Raw genomic sequence first — 23,799 nt, forward strand, 5'->3', positions numbered from 1 at the left:
TATATATATATATATCCAAAACACCCCAAAGTAGCTCAATAATATTTAGATCTGGTGACTGTGCAGGCCATGGGAGATGTTCAACTTCACTTTCATGTTCATCAAACCAATCTTTCACCAGTCTTGCTGTGTGTATTGGTGCATTGTCATCCTGATACACGGCACCTCCTTCAGGATACAATGTTTGAACCATTGGATGCACATGGTCCTCCAGAATGGTTCGGTAGTCCTTGGCAGTGACGCGCCCATCTAGCACAAGTATGGGGCCAAGGGAATGCCATGATATGGCAGCCCAAACCATCACTGATCCACCCCCATGCTTTGCTCTGGGCATGCAACAGTCTAGGTGGTACGTGTCTTTGGGGCTTCTCCACACCGTAACTCTCCCGGATATGGGGAAAACAGTAAAGGTGGACTCATCAGAGAACAATACATGTTTCAAATTGTCCACAGCCCTAGATTTGCGCTCCTTGCACAGTTGAAACCGACGTTTGGCATTGGCACGAGTGACCAAAGGTTTGGCTATAGTAGCCCGGTCGTGGTTATTGACCCTGTGGAGCTCCTGGCGGACAGTTTTGGTGGAAACAGGAGAGTTGAGGTGCACATTTAATTCTGCCGTGATTTGGGGAGCCGTGGTTTTATGTTTTTTGGATACAATCCGGGTTAGCACCCGAACATCCCTTTTCAGAGATACATCACAAAGACTTGCTGTCTTGGTCACAGATGCCGCAGCAAGGCGTGCACCAACAATTTGTCCTCTTTTGAACTGTGGTATGTCACCCATAATGTTGTGTGCATTGCAATATTTTGAGCAAAACCCTGCTAATTGGACCTTCACACTCTGCTCTTATTGGTTCAATGTGCAATTAATGAAGATTGGCCACCAGGCTGGTCCAATTTAGCCATGAAACCTCCCACACTGAAATGAGAGGTGTTTCAGTTTCACTGTCCAACCCCTGTATATGTGTGTATATATATATATATATATATATATATATATATATATATATATATATATATCCCCCGCGACCCCATGAGGGATTAAGCGGTTTGGAAAATGGATGGATGGATGGATATATATATATATATATATATATATATATATATATATATATATATATATATATATATATATATATATATGTATATATATATGTATATATGTATAATGTAGTTTAATAAATAAATCAAATTAAATTAAATGTAGTGCAATGTCACTAAAACACTATGAAACAATGTATAATGGTAGATGATTGAACCATCTATCATTATATATTGATACAGAATTATTTCTTCATTCCTTTTAGAATGAAAAATTTTATTTTGTTCAAACACTACGACCTTTATAAAACCAATGTAGTTTCCTTTTGTTTTGGTTCTCAGCTTGAAACCAATAAACACCCATAATTAAAGTTACATCTTCATAGTTAGATCAAAAATATAAATTATTAATAGATCCAATTGATATAATATAACTGAAGCTGTGTAATAATTTAAATTGCTTCAAGTCCAGCATCGCTTTATTAACCAAGTCCTCCCTGCTGTTGGTTCAGTACACTTTCCCCTCTCTATAAAGGTAACTGGAACCTTCCACTTCCTGTTTGCCTGTCCTTTCACCTGAATCAGCATGGATGGAGCACATGTTGATATCAGTCTGTGTCTTTGAATCTGTAAGTGGAGCTAAGCTAGTGTCTAAAGTGTTTTTTTTTTTAATGTCTTAACACCAGAGATTTTTTGACTAACCTGGATTTCCCAGATTTTTTAGTTGTGTTAGCATTCTAACTGAGTCACAACAGTCAGAACCTTGAGTTAGACAGTTTCCCAGTTTCATGAAACTGTTAAATTGCAGCAACAAAAATAGGCTCCAAATATCTTCATTCAATTTGATCAATGACTGTTTACATTGAATTTAAATAGCTTAAGATTTTTTTTGGTGCCATTGCTATACTGTCAAGTCAACAAATCTGGTGCAGAACGAGCATGCATCGTTCACACATTCACATTCACTTTATTGATATGACGGGTAACTTGGAACCTTTCTGTGCCTTTCATTCCAACCAGAGTTCTTCCGATGTCTTTCTTTCTTGTTGTATGACCCTTTCATTTTTCTCTCCAGAGGTCCAGGAAAGAACCCGGTCATCTCCCCACCACCAGCTCCATACAAATCATAGTTTCTATTTACTGAAGCTGTTTAATATTTTAACATAACCAAGTTTCCCCCTGTTCTAAAACTGGAGTTAAATAAAATATACTATCACAATCTTTGCATGTTCTCAATGTCTACTGCATACACACTTCTAGTAGTATAAACATACTTTCAAGTATAAAATTTTTAGCTACTTGTTTTACAACTTGAATCAAAGAAGTCAGAACCATTTCTGTTCTTAAAGTTACGTTAATGCAAGCAATTTAGCTTTAGTCTAACTATAATGTTAATGCAGTTCAACGTTAGTAAAGTTCCTTAAGTGTAAGTAATGTTGCATAAACATGAAAGTATAATGTTCTACAACATGTTGATAGCAAGTTACCTTTGACTCAATTAGTTTGTTCATTAAAGTAATCATTATTATTGTGGTTTATGAAGTAAAACTTCTTTCCAAACCTCGTTTCCTGTTGCATAACACCTTCCATTTACTTCTCTGGAGGCCGGGGAGGGGACACAGCCCCCTCCCTTACCCACCACAGTGGGAGATATGATCCAGGCTCAGGCGGGATTCGAACCAGACGCGACGCCACTGGCGCGTTATGGTTGCGAACGTACCCCACTACACCATGAGACCTTTCACACTCTGACCTGTTCTCCGGGCCCATTTATCTTTTTATGTGTTAGACACTCTGATAACAAAACCTAGTAAGAATAAGCTGGATTTGAACTTTGAAGAACTTATTCAACACCACCAACCAACCCACTAGGCCACAAGACCTTTCACACTCTGACCTGTTCTCCGGGCCCATTTATCTTTTTATGTGTTAAATGCTGTCATGACAAACTGTTTTAATAAGCTGGATTTGAACTCAAGACTATCAGAACTTTGAGGATGTTTTTCAGCACCATCAACCAACCCACTGTGCCACCAGACCTTTTTCACTCTGACCTGTTCTCCTGACACATTTATCTTTTTAGGTGTTAAATGCTCTCATAACAAAACACTGTTAGACTAAGCTAAATTTGAATTCAGGACTATCAGGACTTTGAAGATCTTTTAAGCACTACCAACAAACCCACTATGCCACAAGACCTTTCACATATTCTCCTTTTCTCCCAGCGCATTTATCTTTTTATGTGTTAAACACTCTGATAACAAAACCTTGTAAGACAAAGCACGATTTGAACTTTAGTACTTTGAACAACCTTTTTAGCACCATCAACAACCTTCCTACAACACAAGCTCTTTCACACTATATCCTGCTGTCCTAGTGCATTTATGTTTTTTTTTACATGCTAACAAAATCTTGCAAGATTTGATCTCAGGACCTTCTTCCAAGTACCATCAACAATCCCACCATACCACAAGGACCTTTACACAGTGCCTCTCTTAGCACATTTATCTTTTTAAATGCTCTGATGACAAAACTTTATAAAGAATTTGAACTCAGGATCTTCAGAACTTCCAACAGCCTTTTTAGCATTACCCACTTTCAGTGTTGTATAGTAACAAAGTAAAAATACTTCACTACTGTACTTAAGTATTATTTTGGAGTACTTTATACTTTTCTCGAGTTTAATTTTTTTTTATTACTTTTGCTTTTACTTCACTATATTTCCGTACTTAATTGCATACTTTTACTCCGATACATTTTCAATGTTTGGTTTAGTTACTCGTTACAAAAAAAGTATCGATTTGGCTCACCCAGACGTGCGTACATGCACAGGTTTTCCCGGAGCGCCTCTGTTTGAAGCTCTCGGCATGTCATTTCAAAGTTGCAGTGCGCCAGCGGGGGCGGGGCCTGGTGCTCCATGCAGCCAATCACTAACGCACCTGGCCTTTGATTGACAAGGTAGAGACCCCCCTTTAACTCCGCTCTCATTGGTTGTACTGTCTTAAATCCCGCCTTCCCTCTTCCTGATTGGCTGTGTTCTATTACGTGTGTGCGTGCATGTGCGTACGTGTTTGCCGCACGAGATTTCATTTTTGATTTGAACTTGAGAAATGTAAGTAACCAATGTTAATATCTCAAAATAGCATTTAATTCTGAAGTATAACACATTTTATCAACAAAAACCTAATCTCCTCTATAAAACTAAATATTCTGAGCCAGGAGTTCTGAAGACTGCTGAAAAGATGGCAAAGACTGTAGGTCATAAAAATTCAGATTCTTAGCCACAGCCGTCTAAAAAATGGTGAGTGTCACTTTTACCATTATTTCGTTGTTATTGTTGCTTTCATTTATTTTCGACCATTTGAGGCAGTTCAGGTATGAATAGCAGGTATAGTTTCTTTTGCATAAAATACAGTATAAGAACACTAAATGCCACCTAAACAACTGCTACTCTTGTTTAGACCTTTGCGTAGTCATAATAGTATGATTAGGGTTCCACAAAATAATAGTGTTATTCATTTGACTATTTCTACTTCTAGAATTAGGATAAAGACAAATTAAAGCTGCAAGCGGCCCTCGCAGCCAAGCGCCGCTCCGGCCTATTGGCCACCGCTGGGATTCGCGCACCGCCGGCCGCCCGCCCGCCACCGCCGATGCTGTCACGCATTTTCCCCGCCCGTTCACTGGGCGATTCACACGAACGTGTTCGGCAGCACTCCCCCATGACTCACAAAAAATCTGGTGCTGGTCGCTTGATGCAGTGAAGAGATACAGCCGTTAAATAATGATAATGCATTTGGGCACCGGACCGGACTAAATCGTTCGGCGGGCCGGATTCGCCCCGCGGGCTGTACGTTTGACACCCCTGGTTTAAACATTAGTATACCAATTTAATCAAAGGTATCTTACTAGCTGTTAATCCAGCTTCATGTGAAAAGTTAACAAAACCATTTTAGTTATTTAAAGTTACGTGTTATTTCATATGTTTAAGGGTTTTGTTTCTTGCATTAAGACAGCTTTTATGAAAGTTTGACATCTAAATTGGTGGATACACACCCAAAAGTAATAATGTAAAAGTAACACTTTAGCAATTGGACTATTGCTAAAGTAACACTTTAGCAATATTCCACATGCGTATGTTGTGTACCAACTTTCGTAATTCCTAACAGAGCACTTCACTCTCAGACTGCAGGTCTTCTGGTGGTTCCTAAAGTCTCTAAAAGCAGAATGGGAGGCAGATCTTTTAGCTATCAGGCTCTTCTCCTGTGGAACCAACTCCCAGTTTTGTTCCGTGGGGCAGACACCCTGTCTACTTTTAAGACTAATCTTAAAACTTTCCTTTTTCCATCCATCTATCCATTGTCTTCTGCTTATACTGGGTCGGATCGCGGGGGTAGCAGCTTGGGCCACCTCCTACAGGGGAATCCCAAGGCATTCCCAAGCCAGCTGAGAAACATAGTCTCTCCAGTGTGTCCTGGGTCTTCCCCTGGGCCTCCTCCCGGTGGGACGTGCCCAGAACACCTCACCAGGGACGCGTCCAGGAGGCATCCTGACCAGATGCCCGAGCCACCTCAACTGGCTTCTCTCGACGTTTGTGTTGTTTATGCTCCTTTGGATTTCATGTGGACTACCCACATCACCCCAACAGATTTGCTGCTGCATTCTGTCTGGCAGGCTATGGAATCATTTGTGTCCTGTGTACAGTGGAGATACAGTGGGTCAGCTAAAGCAAGAATTGCTTAGAACTGAATGAAAACCAAAGCAACAGTGATAATACAAACACTAAAAACTAAATGATATATAATAATAACAAAAACGACAGTCACCATACCCAGACAATGTAATACTAATGCAATATCCAGAACCAAAGAGAAACGTTTTATATTTACCAAAATAAAATGTTTCTCTTCTGTCTCCAAACTTGCTGTGTACGCCAATATTAAGTCTGTCTCCAAACTAGCAGTCTGCCCTGCATATTGCCCTATCCCCCCACCCTTCAATGCTCGACAGGCCATTGAAAATGTCCTGATAACATCATCAGTACATGACAGGGGATGTCTAGATTTTACCTGAAATTGCATACAAAATTTTTAACACTATAAATGTATGTTCATGTTCACCTATAGTTATACCTGTATGACATGAGTACCTTCACGCTTGACGTAAACTCATTGTTTTTTCCTGCTAGCCATGGCCACTTGTGGCGGGCCATGCTCGCAATAACAGCTTTGCGACAGTGGCACAGGAGTTAGGGAGTTCGGAATTCGTAACTAGCAGTTTGATCCCCCGCTCCGACTGTCTCAGTTATTGTGTCCTTGGGCAAGACACTTCACCTGAATTGCCTGCTGATGGTTGTCAGAGGGCCTGGTGGCAATGATGTATGGCAGTCTCGCTTCTGTCAGTCTGCCCCAGGGCAGCTGTGGCTACTAACATAGCTCACCACCATCAGGGAGTGAATGTGTGTGTGAATGGGTGAATGGCTGACTATAGTGTAAAGTGCTTTGGGGTTGTTGGACTTGATAAAATGCTATACAAGTACAAGCCATTTAACAATTTTACTCAACACCTATTCCGATTTCTTAGATTGAGGTCTCTTGGAGAAGAGGCAAAACGTTTCAAAAAAGAAGAGCTCATCCATACGACCTACTGTTTTTTGAAGGTTAGCTCTTGGTTAGCTGTGCATTACACAGCTTGTGCTTTATCTGTTCTAACAGAGGTCCAGCCTCATCAATGGTCGGGGTTGGATGATGTAATAAGTTTTACAACAGGAGTTAACCGTTAGTAGGTGGTCATTCAGAGTGGACAGCATGAGCTACAGAAAGAAAAAGTTATATAGTTATCCACACTGGTGCATTTATTGATAATAACATGCAATAAACTGTTGTCTTTTTTCCTTTTCTTACTTTTATAAAATTTTTATCATGCCTTTTCTGGACGGGAAATTTCCGCTCTTTGGATATTTTCCTCCTTCCAGACCATTCCTTCATGAGAGATGGTTCTGCGACAAATCCCAGTAGATCAGCAGTTTCCCAAATACTTGCAGCAGCCAATCTGGCACAAACATCTAACTAATTTAAATCCCCTCTCCTTGCTATTCTGGGGGATGTTTTTGTCCAGTGAGTCATAAATAAGTCTTCATCTAACTTTGTCATAAAATACCCCCTTACTTTTTCATAGCTTCACAGGGAAGTATCATCCAGTCTACTTTGAGAAAGGAACCAGGTCAAAATGTTCCTAACTGTCCTTATTGGCCGCTCCAAAACACCTCCTATGTGACTTTCATTCATACTGGAGTTGCACTGTTTTTTTGACAAGTCAGTCATAAGTCTGTCTTTATTCAATTCTCTTTGGCCCTTTGTGAGTTAATTATTTGCCCCAACAAAGTTTGAACCTTGATCTCATTTGATTCCTCTGACAGCTCCATAGATTGCGATAAAACTGTGCAAACCATTAATGAATGCATTGGTGGTTAGATCTTCCACAACGTCAATGTGAACTGCTCTGGAGGACAAGCCAGTAAATATAAGTCCATGTCTTTTATTTTCCTTACAATCTTGATTGGTGTGAAAGGGCCCAAAGCAGTCCATTCCATTCTTTGGACTTCTGTTGGATGTCAAGCTCTTCGGCAGGTAGCACAAAATGTGGTTAACGTGGTTTGACACAAATTTGCTGCCGTTAACAAATTCAATACCCATTAGCCCCAAATTATTTTAGAGTTTGTCCTCTGTCTTGGTTTTGTATCTTTTTTGGCAATGATTCAGGATAAAGCGAGTGATGTCTCTGTCATGATTTTAGACAATTGTTTGGCCCACATGCAGAACACTCAAGAGACTAGAATACTTGTTATTGAATGTTACTAGGCTGGATCGGGGTTTCCGGAACTGAGAGAATTGGGGACGGGAATACAGGCTGCGTGGAGGGGAGACAGAGTGGTTAGAGGGGAGAACAACGGAGTAGAATAAATGTTTAAACAGGGATGACAGCTTACTGCAAGACAATTAGTTTACCACCAGGTGGAGGCGAGTGGAATCAGAGGGATGGGACTGCTGCAGGTGCAGCGCTGAGATTGCAGACAAGTAATCCTTTCCGATGAAGCGGCGGTGAAGAGATGGACTGGCGGTGACGCAGGGATGCTGGACGGAGGATAAGTGGAGGGTGAGCGAGGCTCGATCAGTAGGCGAAGACTCAAGAGGAGCGGAGTCGGCAAACTGCCAGCTGGAAGCTTGGAAGACGGGTTTACACGGAGGAGCTGGAGGACAGTTTGGACGATCCATGGAGAGTCCTGGGAACGAGAGTTCAACACTTGGGTGGGACCTGGGAACAAGAGACGCCGGATTAGATTCACTTGGAAGCTTAGGTTCACGTGGAATGGAGATGGCTGAGTCTTACCACATGGATTAACCCTCTGCTGAAAAATTGCTGGCAGCAGCCTCCTTTAAACTCCTCCTGAGAAGCCCAAAAAATGCCAAACACCTGCACGCAGCCTCCCTGCTAATCAGCCGCCACCTGTGGAGAGAGAAGGGAGCAGCAGCACAACACATGGGGAGCCGCCCCCGGATCCTGACATCACCCCCCCCTCAAGTCTGTCTGTTTATGGCCCAGAGGACATAGACGAACGGGAGGAAATGTAGTCTGAGATGTATAGATTGGATGCCCCCCGAGATCGGTGGGTAGAGGGGCTTCGGCAGGAGGGCACAAGGGACTGGTTAACACTGGTTAACCCTGGAAAACTGGAACCTTGACCCTGGAAACGTGGAACATGGGGTGGATCTGAAGGTTCGATGGGAGACGGAGACGGACTGTGGTGGAGCTGATGAGGGACTTGATTACATAGGGACCAATGTAGTGGAGAGCCAGCTTCTTAGACATGGACCTGAGGGGAATATCGCGGGAAGAGAGCCAAACCTTTTGTCCAGGATGGTAATGGGGTGCTGGTGTCCATTTACGGTCAGCGAACTTGCGGTTCTGCTCTGCGGTGTGTTTTCTCAGCAGGGGTCAGGGAGAAGAAGGTGCAGGGATGAAGCTTTTGGTCTAGATTAGAAAGCTGGGAAAGGACGGCTCCGGGGTAAACTGTTTCTGTGGGTCTGAGTGTATGAGAATGGGTGCTTGGGAAAACCTTCTCTTCAAATCCAGAAATGCGGCGTTAGCTCTCTCGTTCCAGGTAAACACTGTCTTGGTCAGGGTTAGATCATTTAGTGGAGCAGCAGTCTGGCTAAAGTTGCAGATGAATCTGTGGTAGAACTTAACAAAACCCAGGAGCCTATGGAGTTGCTTCTTGGTTTCAGGTACTGGCCAGTCGAGGACAGCTTTAATCTTGTCCGGATCCAATCGAACCTGACCACCCTCGAAGGATTAAGCCCAGGAAGGTGATGGACAGTTGGTGGAACTCACATTTTTCTGCTTTGACAAATAATTTGTTCTCCAGCAGGCGTTATACGACCACAAGGACATGACGGTGGTGTTCGGAGAGATTTTTGGGGTAAATGAGTATGTCAAACGAAAACAGAGATGTTGTCACAGAGAGCATCGTTTACTAGCGCTTGGAAGGTAGCTGAAGCATTGCACAATCTGAACGGCATAACCAGGTACTCGAAGAGTCCTAAGGGTGTCTTAAAGGCCATCTTCCACTCATCCCCCTGGCGGATTCTAACAAGATGATAAGCGTTACGAGGCCGAGTTTGGTGAAGATTGTACAGGCTCGAATGCAGACGATATTAGGGGAAGAGGATATTTGTTTTTTACTGTGATCTGGTTCAGACCGCGATAATCTATACAGGGACAAAAGGACCCGTCCTTCTTCCGGACGAAGAAAAACCCTTCCCCCAGAGAGGAGGAGCAATCGATGGACCCTGTCTTTTGGCCGTACAGGACAGGTTGCAATAAAATGGTCCAGGGCACCACAATAAATGTACTGTTTTGGGTCCCCAACCTCTTTCTAATTCGATTATCTAGGTGTGGCTAGAGTGATAAGATCTGGAACATCACGAAGTGCTAATTCATCCTCAAGTGGCTCGTCGAGTGCTTGGAAGAACGCTGCCTTAAGGGCGCATGATTCCCAGCCGGAACGGCGGCAAGGGTACGAAACTCGACCGAGAAATCAGAAACGCATACGCTACAGGTGCGTCGCAGGATTAGATTAGCTTGGAAACTTAGGTTTACACAGAACAGAGATGACTGAGTCCTACCACATGGGTTAACACTCTGGCGAAGAAGTGCTGGCAGCAGCCTCCTTTTAAGCTACTCCTGCGCATCGCAGCTTCCCTTCTAATCACCTGTCACCTGTGGAGAGAGAAGAGAGCAGCAGCACAACAGACAGGGTGCCATCCCTGGGTCCAGACAGTGTTCCTGTGTGAGTGTTTTAAGTCACATAATTTTTTAATTGCCCTCCCACTCTGACAACAATATCTTGCAAAACTGGATCTAGCCAGGATGATGGATGACTCTGAAATAGCTTGTTGTCTCCCAACATCTGCATTTCCACCTTAAATACATCCTTTTTCCCAGGCTCCTTTACTTATTATAGATGCTACCAGTGGAGATTTTCAAAACAGACATTTGACCACCTTGACAAACTAATATCAACATTTACATGGCAAAAGAAGCGTCTTAGAATTAGACTCAAAAGTTTACAGCTGGCTAAAATTGACGGTAGGCTTAATCTTCCAAACAAAAAATTGTATTATTGGGCAACACAAATGAAGCTGTTGATATTTTGAATAAAAAATTATACAACAACTCACTGGTTAAACATTGAAAGTATTAAGTGTGTAGATCCCTGACAAGAACTGCCCTTTTTAGATGCTCATGTGAAAGAAATGTCGGTTTGGACAAGGAAAAAACTTAAAGGTAGAGTCAGTGATTTTTTTCGGAAGTTTCCCCAAGTCCCTTTTTAAATAACTGCACATACGCCAGACTGTCTTACCTGCTCTTCTACTGCTCAGTGGGATCGTGTGAAAAAAATCTCCCAGATCCACTCTGGTCTTATTTCTGTCTACTGAGGCCTTCCTTTTCTTCTCATAAACATGAACGTGGTTTGCTTCTTGCAACTCTCAGCCATGTTCAATGTATACAGTTATAGCAGTGGAGCTGCAACGAATGGCTAACACAGAAGCTAACCGCTAAGCTAATCAGATACATAAAACTAGAAGAACCTGAGGGACAGAGGGGAATGAGAGCAGGGCCAAACCTCTGACAAATCCCTGCCATTTGGACCAAACAGCAGTGGTTGGTCAGAGGTTTTACAGTCCTGCAGCTCTCACTGAAATCAATTTTTGAAATAGATTTGAAATATTTCTGAAATTTTTTAACCCTCCTTTCTGAATAAATAATGTATTTACCACTGCCGTGATGGAGAGACCATTTCACCTAGTATAACAAAAAGTGTTTCTGAACTGGATTACCAACTTTAGCTTTAATGTTTGGAATAAAATTTGATCCGTGTCCAGGCTGCCCAAGTGTCTTTCACCAATGACAAACGTTGGGTTTATGAAAACTTTTCCTCCTAATAGTTTAGACAAAAGTTTTAGAAATTTGGTGTTCCTAACATAGAATTTCTTTTTATATTTACAATTGAGATAATTTCTGACATCTCATCAAGACTGGGAAAATCTCCCATATCGTCAACCCTATAAAAAAAAGTCCTTGTAAAACAATTTAACAGTGAAGACAAGAAAATAATTGGCAAACTGTATAATATTTTCTTGACTTTGTATTCTAATTACTATGAAAATATTCAACAGACACGAGAAGCTGTCAATAAATATAGCAGAGACTTGGGAACAGATATGTACAGAATCACATCTTGTTACAAAATCCAACGACAATTCAAGTGGAAAGTTGTCACCAGACTTTTTAGAACACCAGATATAACTGCTAATATGGGATCGATGCACTCTGGATTATGCTGGATAAAATGTGGAGTTATTAATGCTAACCACAGACATATTTTGGAAATGTACTAAATTAGATCTGTTTTGGAAAGATGCTTTTATGCTCTTAAAGTTATTTTTAAAAAGGAAATGTCATTGATCCCTACTGTTGCATTATTTGATGTAATACCAGTTATACCAGCAGGTATAGCGAAACAATATAAAAAATATCTTTTGAATATATTATTAAGTGCTCCCTTAAAATGCATAATCCTTAGAAGGCTCAAACCTGACCCTACATCTTACAATATATGGATCCAGATAGTTTGGGATATATATCAAATATAGCAGATAACATATTCTCTGAGGATACAAAATCCCACATTTGCCTTTGTTACTGCAGTAATACTGGTTGAGCAATGATTAGGTCCTTAGCTTTTGATATTGTCACTGCCTGTTGTCTGTTTTATTATTTTTGTTGTTGTTTTGGTAAGTGAAAAAGTGAAATGCTTAAGCATTTATGTACTACATTGTGTAATTGTTAATAAATAAAAAATTCTGTAAAAAAAAAAGTGATAACTTAGCATGCATTAAATGAACTTGCTTTCTCTATTTCACAATTATTGTTGGTGAAGTTCGGATTATTTTTGCTAACTGCTCAATTCAAGCTCCAGCATTCTGTACAGTGTACCATTTTGAGAACCTTTTAAAAACCTTTAAAGATGTTTCTGGTGCAACCAGCTCTCTTTCCCACAAGAATGTGTGTCCTATAAACCAGTTCAAACTCCTAAGTTCTCTGAAACAAAGCATCACAGAACCTGGAAATCTTCCAAACTTTCAGATCATTTAGCCAACTAACAACACAGTGCCTAATCTCCTCTGATACCTTTATCGTAGATTTCTTGCAATATATTCTTTCGACGTAGAATAAAGGATGTAAGTGAACCTAATGGGTCAAACACTAAAGCCACAGCTGCATTGCTGGTCTTTCATCCCAGGCAACTGTAAAGGATAAAGAGTCTGTGTTCACATTCTGCTTTACTCCCAATAAAGTCTGGACCGGATGATTACCTGAAAAGAGATCCACATCTTGATCTCCAGTGACTCGTCCAGTCTCAGCAATGGACTCCAAAACTTCTGCATTAATGAAGATAAGTTTGTGAAGATCCTGCTCCAAAAAGGCTGACTTTCATGCAATTTTTGTTTTGTTCAATACTTGTATCATTTCCTCATTATAAAAACCATAGATAGTCTTTCCTTGAAGCTGACATAAAACCTGTGGGACCTTTTTAACCGTGCACACGCACCAGCTCATTAGTGAAATCAGGGGCAGTTATCAAGTGGTAATTTTAAGCACTGCCCTTATACTTTAACCTGGCAAGCCAGATTGATAATGTGTGGCAGTGTAGTTCTGCACGTTAATCTGAGCCTGCTTCCATTGCATCCATTCAGGGAAAGAAGGGACATTCAGAAGAACTTCCCAGGCATATTGGACAGAGTGACATATATTGGATTCCATTTTGCAGTCAAAACTCGGAACGGTCCCAACGGCCCCTATAGTCAAACTTTTACCACGGAACGCCAGAGAATTTTTTAAGGCCAATTGTCAGATTCAACATGGCAGCATTGGATCAGAGAACCCCATTCCAACCTCCCATTTTTGATTTCCGAGGCAAATTGAATGCAACACTAGTGCCCTTCTACCAAAAGTTGGTTTCAGCCAATCACGGTCTCAAATGAAAATGTCATAAGCAAGCATAAACATTTTTGCCCTCCAAAAATACACAAAGGATATGTTGCAGTTCTTCTTTTAAAGAAGAAATTGTGGATTCTGTCAAAACAGATGTGATAGCAGCAGCGATGCATGGGTCCTCCTGCGCTGCCATGTTTATTTTGCTTCGGTTTTGGGCTCGGCAGCTCTTGCTTTCGTCACAGATGTATGTCCTGCCTTTAAACCATGATACTGCAATCTGATTCCTGACTCGTGCTGGGTCGCTTCTCGAAAGGTTGAGGCGGGAGTGGGACAAGATGGATTCTCGTGTTTGGGAATGCACAAACATCCCGAGAATTCAGCTTGCAAGCAACAGTAATAAACAAATACAACCCGATCTTTTCTGGCTTCCTTGAGGGATATGCCTTTTGATGAGGAATATACCACAACCTTCCTGGTGGAGCTTGGTTTTCAGCTCTCTCTCATCCCCATCTTCGGTGGCACTTTCTGTAAATATGACATAGTCATTCTTAAACTTGAGGTTTTTATCAAATTTCTCTTTCAAGCGCCTCAGCACTTAGAGATCCATTTGTCTATATGTTCTGTGTTATTTTAGGACGAGCCTTGAATGGAAGAGGCATTTTCAGGTATCCCTCTGCTTCCTGGTGTATGTTCTCATGCATTAGGCGCATGAATTGTATGCCATCATGAGACATGCTCTTTTTTCCAGAATTTATATCTGAAGTGGGATTCAAGAGCTTTGATAACAGCAACTAGAGTCAGATGTGTAATGATCAGAGGGAAAGGACCCAGAATTCAGCCAGACCAGCAGAGGTTTCTTTTAAAAGAAGCTTTTTAATCACAAAATCAAAAGAACAGGGGACAAATCCAAACTGGCTGTCAAAACAAAAAGATGACACAAAAAATAAACAAACGAGCAGGGCAGACAAGGCAGGAACAGACCGGACAGAATGGCTCAGGTTTCTGGACGAAAAGGGGTCAAAAAGCAAACCAACGTACAGAATTTGCAGGCGGAGACTCACCCATACTCAACAAGACGACCTGGCACTGATGTCTGGTCTCAGCAGTTTATATGGAGGTGGAATCAGGTGAAACCGGTGAGAGGTGATTGCAGCAGGGGTGGAGTTAGGTAGGTGTGCAGAGTAAGTAATTAGACCAGACATCAGTGCTGAGGCTCAAAACAAGAACAGATCAAAAATTCAAACCTAAACTAAGAAGCTTCTGAAGACATAACTAAAACAGTAAACAAGAATCCAGACTAGACATAACTCAAAAAACAGCCAGCTAATAAAAGACAGGAGAGAGAAGGAAAACTAAAACTAACATAAACCAGAACAGAACTCAGAATATTACAAGATGTGGTGCTTCAGTACAGAATGAAACAAGCCAGTCATTTCTGTTAACTTTGCAACTTGTGGTGAACGTCCAACTATGCTCCATCCAAGATCAGTTTTGATGGCGTATGGCTCATCATCCCTGCCTGCCATTAGCTATTGGAGTTAAAGCTCTAGTACAGTGGTATCAATGAGGAGTCCTACCTCACAGTTAATGAGCTCTGGAATTTCTGCAGTTCACCTTTTGGCTATCTCTGAGACGGGAACGTGAGAGCCTTCAAGTAGAATGAAGTCAGTAGGGTAAACAAGCAGGCAGGTTAGTGACATTTTGTGAGCTCAACTGTCCAACTTTAAGTGCGCTTGCTTTTTTTACTGTTGAGAGAGGAATCTTTTCCAAACATGGTGGTAAACTTTAACTTAACCAAAACTGTTTTTGCTCCTAATCCTACATGCACACCTTGGTCTACAAAGGTGTTGCTACTCTGAGTGTCAAGTAGCGCATACACCCAAATCTCTTTTTCAGAAGCACTGCTTAAAAAAAAAAATCAATACTGGCACCGTCATGGAAGTGCTGCCACCATTACCCGTGTTAATGCAGCTAGAACGTGTAGATGGATTCTCTTCAGCATCAACTTCATAACATCTGTCTTCTTTAGCAGCAGAACTGTCTTCACGCAACAATGGTGGAAGATGTTTTTTTTGCTTATTGTGTCGTTTCTTAAGCAAGTAAAGCACAAATTGTTTTCAAACACAAACTTTCTCTTGTCCTCCACAGGTATGCTGGCAAAACAATTGCATTTGTGAATGGAGCGGCTTTCCTCACATTAAATGCATGAATGTGTGTTTGAAGTAGAGAATGTTTTTGCTTTCTTAGTTTTTTATTTTATTTAATTATTTGATATAGACATCACATATACACTGGGCAACCAGATGTACTGTTTAGGAGTGCTAGCACAAGTGCTAGAAAGGGTCATATGAATCTTCAATGACATCTTCTGGAGCTCTGCACATTTTCCTCTGTTTACTGGATGTATTTGCCTTTTTTGATGAAGGCATTCCCCTTTAGTTGGTTTATTTCCTTGGCTGACTGGTCTTCAGTGGACTTAAGGGCCTAAGTGATGTTATAAGATTGCATGGATTTTCTGATTGTGCCAGAAAATCAGCAAACTCTTTGAAAGTTGGATATTCTTCAGTTTGTTTCAACTACTTTGTACCGTAACAGTTTCAGCCAGAGGTGAACTAATATGGAAGTTTCTGAAGCAACCTTATGTAGGAACTTAATCGTATTCTCAGTAAAGCGTTCTGGAGTAGGACGTCTGGTCAATAACAATACATGTAAGGTTTGCATAAAGGAAACTTCTCTGTTTGCTGGATCACAGCTACCCCTCTAAAATATTTGTCCTTTCTTCACCTTTTTAAAAAGTGCTGAAGTGCTGGTCACTTCACCGCATATCGAATTGCTAACATCGCAGGGCTCAGTTGAGGCAGAATTAGCACGTCTTTAGCCTAACTGCTAACATTTCAAGAGCTGTCTGATCAGCAGGTCTTTTCAGTTCTTGCCTTTGCAACAACAATCTCCTCCATGTTTATTTCAGCCTGTTTTGTAGCAACATTTGCTTCACACTTCTTTTTCAGCTGTGATGCTTTTGTGGTGCAGATGAACAGTTTTAATGTTGACGAAAAGCAGGATTTGAGAACACCAACCCAAATAGTGACTGTGCATACTCTTTATCAAGTACCATGCAAAGTCTTGCCTTTTCTGCCTCTGCGTCAAACTCATCTGGGTCTGCTTCACTCATCCTTATTTTCATTAGATGCATCAAATCTGAAGTCACTGCTGTACGAGCCTTCTGCTGTACGATCTTCTGAGTGAGATCATACTTTTATACTTGTGTCTCGAGCCCTTCAGCAGCACGTGAGTCAAATCTGCATCTGTACACTCATTTTAAACTTAATACAGGAATCTAGTTGAAGCTTGCAAAGCGTCGTTTATTCAGTCTCCATTTCTGAGATGTCTTGTCTTTTAAGTTCCAGCATGTTAGGGTCAACTTTCTCTCCCTTGATTTTCTGAGCTTCACTTTCTCAGATGTCACTAGTTGGCTCAAACAGTGTATCATTAGAACATTGTCAATATGAAACAGCCTTTATGTGGTTATGCTCAAAATATTTATTATCCATACGTCTTTCAAAGTGTTGTTAGAGGCAATCACATCTCCTGCCATCAGTTGGTCGGCTGCCGTCTTTTAGAGTCTCAGAGTCTTCTGAGAAGATTTACAGACCGGTTACTTTTGCTGGCAGATGCTTCTCTCTGCTGGCGAAGGTGGTGAACTGCGTAATTCAGCAGCAGCAGCAGCCTCTCCCTGCAGCTCCTTCTGGACACAGGAGGTATGAAGGCCAGAACCACTGCCGGTTGTGTGTGCTCTGTTCCTTCATGGCTATGTCCTGTCACGTTTTCTGTCATACTGGATGGCACACTTTTACTGTGTCTGCTTAGGTCAGGCAAAAAATAAAAATAAAAATGTTAAAGTGAGACTTCTTATTTGTACAACAGCTTTGTTATTTTAATGTTGTTTTCTATCCCATGCGCTCATTGAGCCATTTGGAAGTCAAATGAACGCAGAGTAAACAGTAGATGTTGTAATTGGCAGTACGTTGCACTGTTCTAACATACATTATATACATACACTGCTGTATGTGCTGCTTTCAAGTTTAATGATGAAGAAAAAAAGGATTTAGAAAAGTGTGACTTTTGTCTTTGGTGTCTTTAGTGTATCTTTTGTCTTTAAAATAGCATTTGTACATAACATTATCTTTTTGTTTGTCCCATTACATTATTAAACATCAAATCATCAGCTGTCATCATTAGTTACTAGTACTTGAGTAGCCTTCTTACTGAATACTTTTTACTTTTACTTGAGTAAAAATATGTTGAAGTAGTGCTAATGTTACTTGAATAAAATTGTTTGGCTACTCTACCCACCTCTGCAGATGTCTTTTAAGTTTTATTTGATCTCTTGCGTTCACCATGAAAAAAACAACAACACATATTCACTTCAGTGTTCACCTAATGCACTGTCAGTCACTGGAACATGTCATTTATATTGACACAAATGTACAAAAACAAATGAAATTACAGAGGCTAAATATAGTTGTCCATATTTCTGAGCGTTTGATCCTGTCCAGTGTGCTGCAGCTGTGATCTCAACCAATCACAGGGTATGATGCATCAAAACTGAGCACTTAATGCATGTTTATCATTTGATTACATCTAGAGCTATCTAACAAGGCAGACATGTTACTCTCGCCTCTCATACAATGACCGCTGGAGATCAGCGCCCCCCTCCGCGACCCTGTAAGGTTAAGCAGCTGGATGGATGGAGCACAATTACTACCCTGCTTATCAAACAGGGCCTCAAATGATTAAATTGAATAAATAACTGAATACCAGGCAAGATCAGAGCCATGTCGTGCATACTTTTTAATAATCAGACAATATATGAAATAATTAGTGGAGACAATGGCGCAAGAGCCCGGGGTTTGCCCTGTGACTGGTGGGTTACCGGCAGGGTTGCGGGTTTGAACCCCCACAATCTCAGTCATTGTGTCCTTGGGCAAGACACTTCACTGGCTTTGTCTGCTGTCGGTGGTCAGGTGGTGCCGATTGTCCGGCAGCCTTGCTTCTGTCAGTCTGCTCCAAGGATGCTGTGGCTACTGTGTAGCTTGTCAGCATGTGACGTGTGAGGGAATGGGGAAATGACAGATTGTGGTGTAAAGCGTTTTGGGGTCGTCAGATTTGATAAATAAATAAAATAACCAACGCAATAGATAGTAAGAAACTGGCAGTAGGGATATTTATAGATTTAAAGAAAGCTTTTGATACAATAAATCATGAAATCCTACTTAAAAAATTAGAACGCTATGGAATTAGGGGAGTAGTTTCTGACTGGATGAGGAGTTATTTAAAGAGCCGGAAACAATTTGTGAAATTGGGAGATGTGGAATCTGATTGGCAGGAGACTGTCTGTGGAGGATCAGTATTGGGACCAATTTTATTTAATCTTTATATAAATGATATCAGTAAAGTGTCCAATGTATTAAAATTTATCTTATTCGCTGATGACACAAATATTCTAGCCTCAGGAGATAATTTAGAGCATCTTCTCTCAACAGTCACTTCAGAGATTAGTAAGTTAAAGATATGGTTTGACCATAACAAATTATCCCTAAATTTGGACAAGACGAAATTCATGGTCTTTGGGAACTGTTATAAAAATATTGAAATTCAAGTTCAAATAGAGGACGTAACTCTAGAAAGGGTTTTTGCTAATAAGTTCCTCGGTTTAATAATAGATGACAAAATCAGTTGGAAACCTCATATTCAACATTTACAGAGTAAACTCAGTAGAAGTATATCCATATTGGCCAGAGCTAGACATGTATTGAATGCTAAATCACTTCATACTCTATATAACTCTCTGATTTTACCATATTTATCATATTGCTGTGAAGTGTGGGGAGTTAATTACAAGAGCTCTTTACATCCGGTAACCGTCCTACAGAAACGAGCCATTAGAATCATCCATAATGTCGGTTATTATGAGCATACAAACCCGCTCTTCATAATATCCAGAATTCTCAAATTTGACGACCTTGTAGAATTTAAAATGGCTCAATTTATGTTCAAGGTATCAAAGAAGTTGTTACCTGAGCACATACAGAGCACGTTTTCTGAAAGAGAAGGGGGGTATAACTTAAGGGGTCACTCAATCTTCAAGATCCGCAATTTTAGAACAACAAGGAAAAGCTTCTGTATTTCAATTAAAGGTGTAAAGTTATGGAATAAGTTACATGAAGATTTAAAACAAAGCAATAGTTTAACACAATTCAAAAGAAGGTACAAAGAGGTAATTTTCAATAGATATACACATGGGGACAGAAAGCAATAAGGTGTGTATTGAAGATAATAACTTGGTGTAAGGGTTTAGAAAGATAAACCAGCATAAAATGGGAAAATGTATAGGTAAATATTAGTAACTGTTACTTCAAACTGCCACTTTGATTTTGATTTTTTTTTTTTTTTTTAATGACAGTAGGACTCTAAGTCTCAAGTGTTTAGGGGTAGGAGTTTATAAGTTCTCACTTCTTCCTACCCCGTTTTGAGCATGATATGTTAACTGAAACAAAAATCTGTATTTTCTCTTCTTTCTTATGCACTTCTTGTTACTGTGCACTATTTTATTTTTATATTTGTATCATGTTCAAATAAATAAATACATTTCAATAAAGCACCCTACAAGTACAGACCATTTCCCATAATCACCGGAAATATACTAACCTAAAACTCTTTAAAAACTGCTCTGAATAAATGACATAAAAAGGAAGCATGCAATGTTCAATAGAAAATAAAACTATTTACAAAGAGGCAAAGCAGTAGCTCTCCTCCTGAAGTCCACCGTCATCTCCACAGTCCTTAGCAGGTTTAGTGTGTCTATGTGTTTTATTGTGTTGATAAAATCTAATATACAGCTAAGTAACAGTTTGATTTATTAATTAATTATGTTCTGTATGCTGCTTTATATCACAGAGCTTTATATTTAGCCTCCTACTAGCTTGTAAGGTTAATTAGCCATCGAAACAGTTGAAGTTGAGATCTTTGCATGAAAAGAACTCCATAACTAAAGGTGACTTTTTCTACACATAACAGAGCTTTGGCTCTGTATTATAAAATACTGTACATTTGCTTCTATTTTCAAAACCTCATGGTTAAAGCTACTTAGCATTCCAAGTCTCCACCACTTCCACCACCACCATCATCAACAACACTCTGGTTACTGGGGATCACCTCCAGTTCCCGGGAACCGCCTTTTTCTTGGGAATTGAGATGGTCCTCACACATAGACTCTGTTGGGATCGAGGTTACATCAGAAAACGTCTCATAACTGCTCCTAGCTCCTGTTCCTTGACCTTTAATGGGGTCATCAGCAACAACTCTATAGTGAAGCGAAAAAGAGCTTCGAACTGCTGTGCCGTTTTCGGACAGCAGTTCGATCGATTTTTATTTCTGAATACTAAATGGATTGACTACTTTCAGGATGGAAGAACCATTTCACTCTGTCAGTGTTTCTGAACAGGATTACCACATATAGCTTTAAGTGCCATGCACACAGGTCTTCCAGTAAAACCTCTGAGCAACCTTTGTACACCTCAGGCCAAACATGAGACCATTGAATCTTTGATGGAACCACCTCTGTTTAGCCACTAGAGGGAGTAATTGTTCACATTTCTATCAGAGGATTCCCCAACATATGATATCCTTGATGATAAAACAAGCCATTTTCAGGAGACTCTGTTGTATTGTGTCATTATCTTTCCTGTGTTATTGTTTCCTCTGCTGCCCCTTGGTTGACCTCATCAGTTGCTCCCCTGAGCTGTTCTGCAAACCCAGATAGATTGTCTTCTGAAGCCCGATGAGCTTACACCAGTGCCTGCTGACAGAGATAAGAAATCACACTCCATAGGCCCAACCCCGACAACCATTCATCTGCAAAGAAATGTGTTGTCCTCAGCAAAAACCTTTGAACAATATCATTTACCTAGATCATTGTGGCTCTGCGGGAAGGTGTGCAAGCAGTTAGGATATTCTGACAGTAGCTTAGTAGTGAAGGAGAAGGCTGTGGTGACTAAATCTGAGGCTGAATGAATATTGTGGAACGTTTTGATGAAGCACGTTTCAGCCTTTCCTGCAAAGACACATTTAAGGATCACAGTTAAACAGCTTTCTCTTTCACCTGTCCCACCAGCTGTCGTTCACATCAGAAACTCAGTGTTTTCCACCACGTCACACGGCGATGTGATTATTTCTGTGATCAAGTCTGAACATAATGTGAGGAATTAAAGTTCAAAGATTTGATGTAAAAATATGGGAATCGCAGGGGGAAACAAATGAGGGAGATAAGAAATTGTATTTTATTGTTTCCTTTTTTGTTCAAGAAGTACTGAGAAGAGGAAAACTTGACACCATAACAGTATGGCACCAGTGTTGAAGGGATGTAAATAAAAGACAGAATGGAGATTCTTAACTAGAAGACTAACTAAGCAGAACCCTGTAAACATATAAACAGCTGCAAAAGTGAAATAAACTTGGAAATGAATAGTGTCATCAGATACACCACTGAAATCGAATTAAAACACATGCACACAACCCCCCCCCCTCCACCCCCCCTCCACACACACACACACACACACACACACAAGCCACACTAATTTGGGACTTTAAATGACACATTTGAAACATTATTTTTTAGTTTGACATGATCATAAAACTAATTATTATGCTCAACTATGCATAGGATGTGTGTTCATTGCTAGTGTAAATGGTCAGATAAACAAGCATAAACTACAACAAAACAAAACAAAACAAAGAAAGCATCCTCAAATGCATTTCAACCAACAATGATTATAATTATTTAATAATGATAATAATAATCCAAATAATCATAATAAATTAGAAATAAAGATTATAATTATGACATTACTAAGTATCAGTTGCAAAAATAACACTGAGAAAGTAAATGAACAGCTAAATAAACAAATAAATCTGTCATGTTAGAAAAGAATGACTCTGAATCTGAGGGCAACCACGGAGACAGGCAGTTTAGTTAAATAAGGTTTATTGTCAAAGTGCTGGGTCACGGGGGTGATGCTGTCAGGCGGGATCGTCTTCAGGTCTGCTTGGAAGGACGAGGGAAAAGGTGAGTAACAGGCCGTAGCTGAAAAGAATGTGGACAGAGCTAAACTCAGAGAGGCAGAGGCTTGGAAAAAGCCAGGGAGGGTGGTGTCCAGGGTCCGAGTGCAAATCCAGTGGCTCTCTATTCCAGTGCAGATGGTGTAGGAGGGCGGACAGGCAGGTGAGCTCAGGGATGAGGACTAATGCATGCAGGCGATCAGAGGAATCCAGTATCCTGAGATAATCCGGGTTCGAAGGTTGTTGGAGTTTGAGTAAATGGTTCTAGGAAGAAAACAGAGACACAGAGTTAGGACAGGTCTTGTAGGAACTTGAGTAAAAAGAGTTAGGTCAGTCATGTACCACGCTGGAAGCCAGAAAGAACTGATGCCCTCCTCCTGGTTTCTGCTCCTTAAGAAGGGCTCTAGCTAGCAGTGATGAGAAACAGCTGCCCGTCACACCCTGTAGAGAAGAGAAGAGAGAGAGAGAGAGAGACAGAGACAGAGAGAGAGAGAGAGAGAGAGAGAGAGAGAGAGAGAGAGAGAGAGAGAGAGAGAGAGAGAGAACCCAGACCTGGAGTATGACAAACTCTAAATCAGAATCAGTTGTATTTGTCTGTATGCACAGTCAAGGACTTTGCCTTTGGTTAGTCCGCTCACAGCGTACAGACATTAGCTATAAATATACGCCCTGTGACTGACCTGTTGAACACATTCCACATCCGCTGCACTGTCAACCAGGATCTCAGAAAAGTTTGGGTCAAGAACACAAAGAGAAAAAATGCCTAAAGAGGACTTTTCTCGTGTGTAGGAGTTCCCTTCTTGTGACACTGACCACCAAATGGTGGAACAGAGCAGAATGAACACACAATAACATGCAAAAAACAAGAGAGGGGCATCTTATCCAGAATGTCAACAGATGTGCAGGTCCAAGGTCCATGAAAATAATCACCACTGTTATCCAAGGTAATCTGTACACAAGGGTCTGTCTCAGCTAAACTTATTTTAAACATTTTCATTTGAGAGATGTGTCTTCTTGTATGAATGACTGTACTTTGGGGCACTAAAAATAGGCAATCAGCTGGTAAAAGTATCTGCATCT

This window comes from Fundulus heteroclitus, chromosome 13 (assembly GCF_011125445.2).
Source record: "Fundulus heteroclitus isolate FHET01 chromosome 13, MU-UCD_Fhet_4.1, whole genome shotgun sequence".
NCBI lineage: Eukaryota > Metazoa > Chordata > Actinopteri > Cyprinodontiformes > Fundulidae > Fundulus > Fundulus heteroclitus.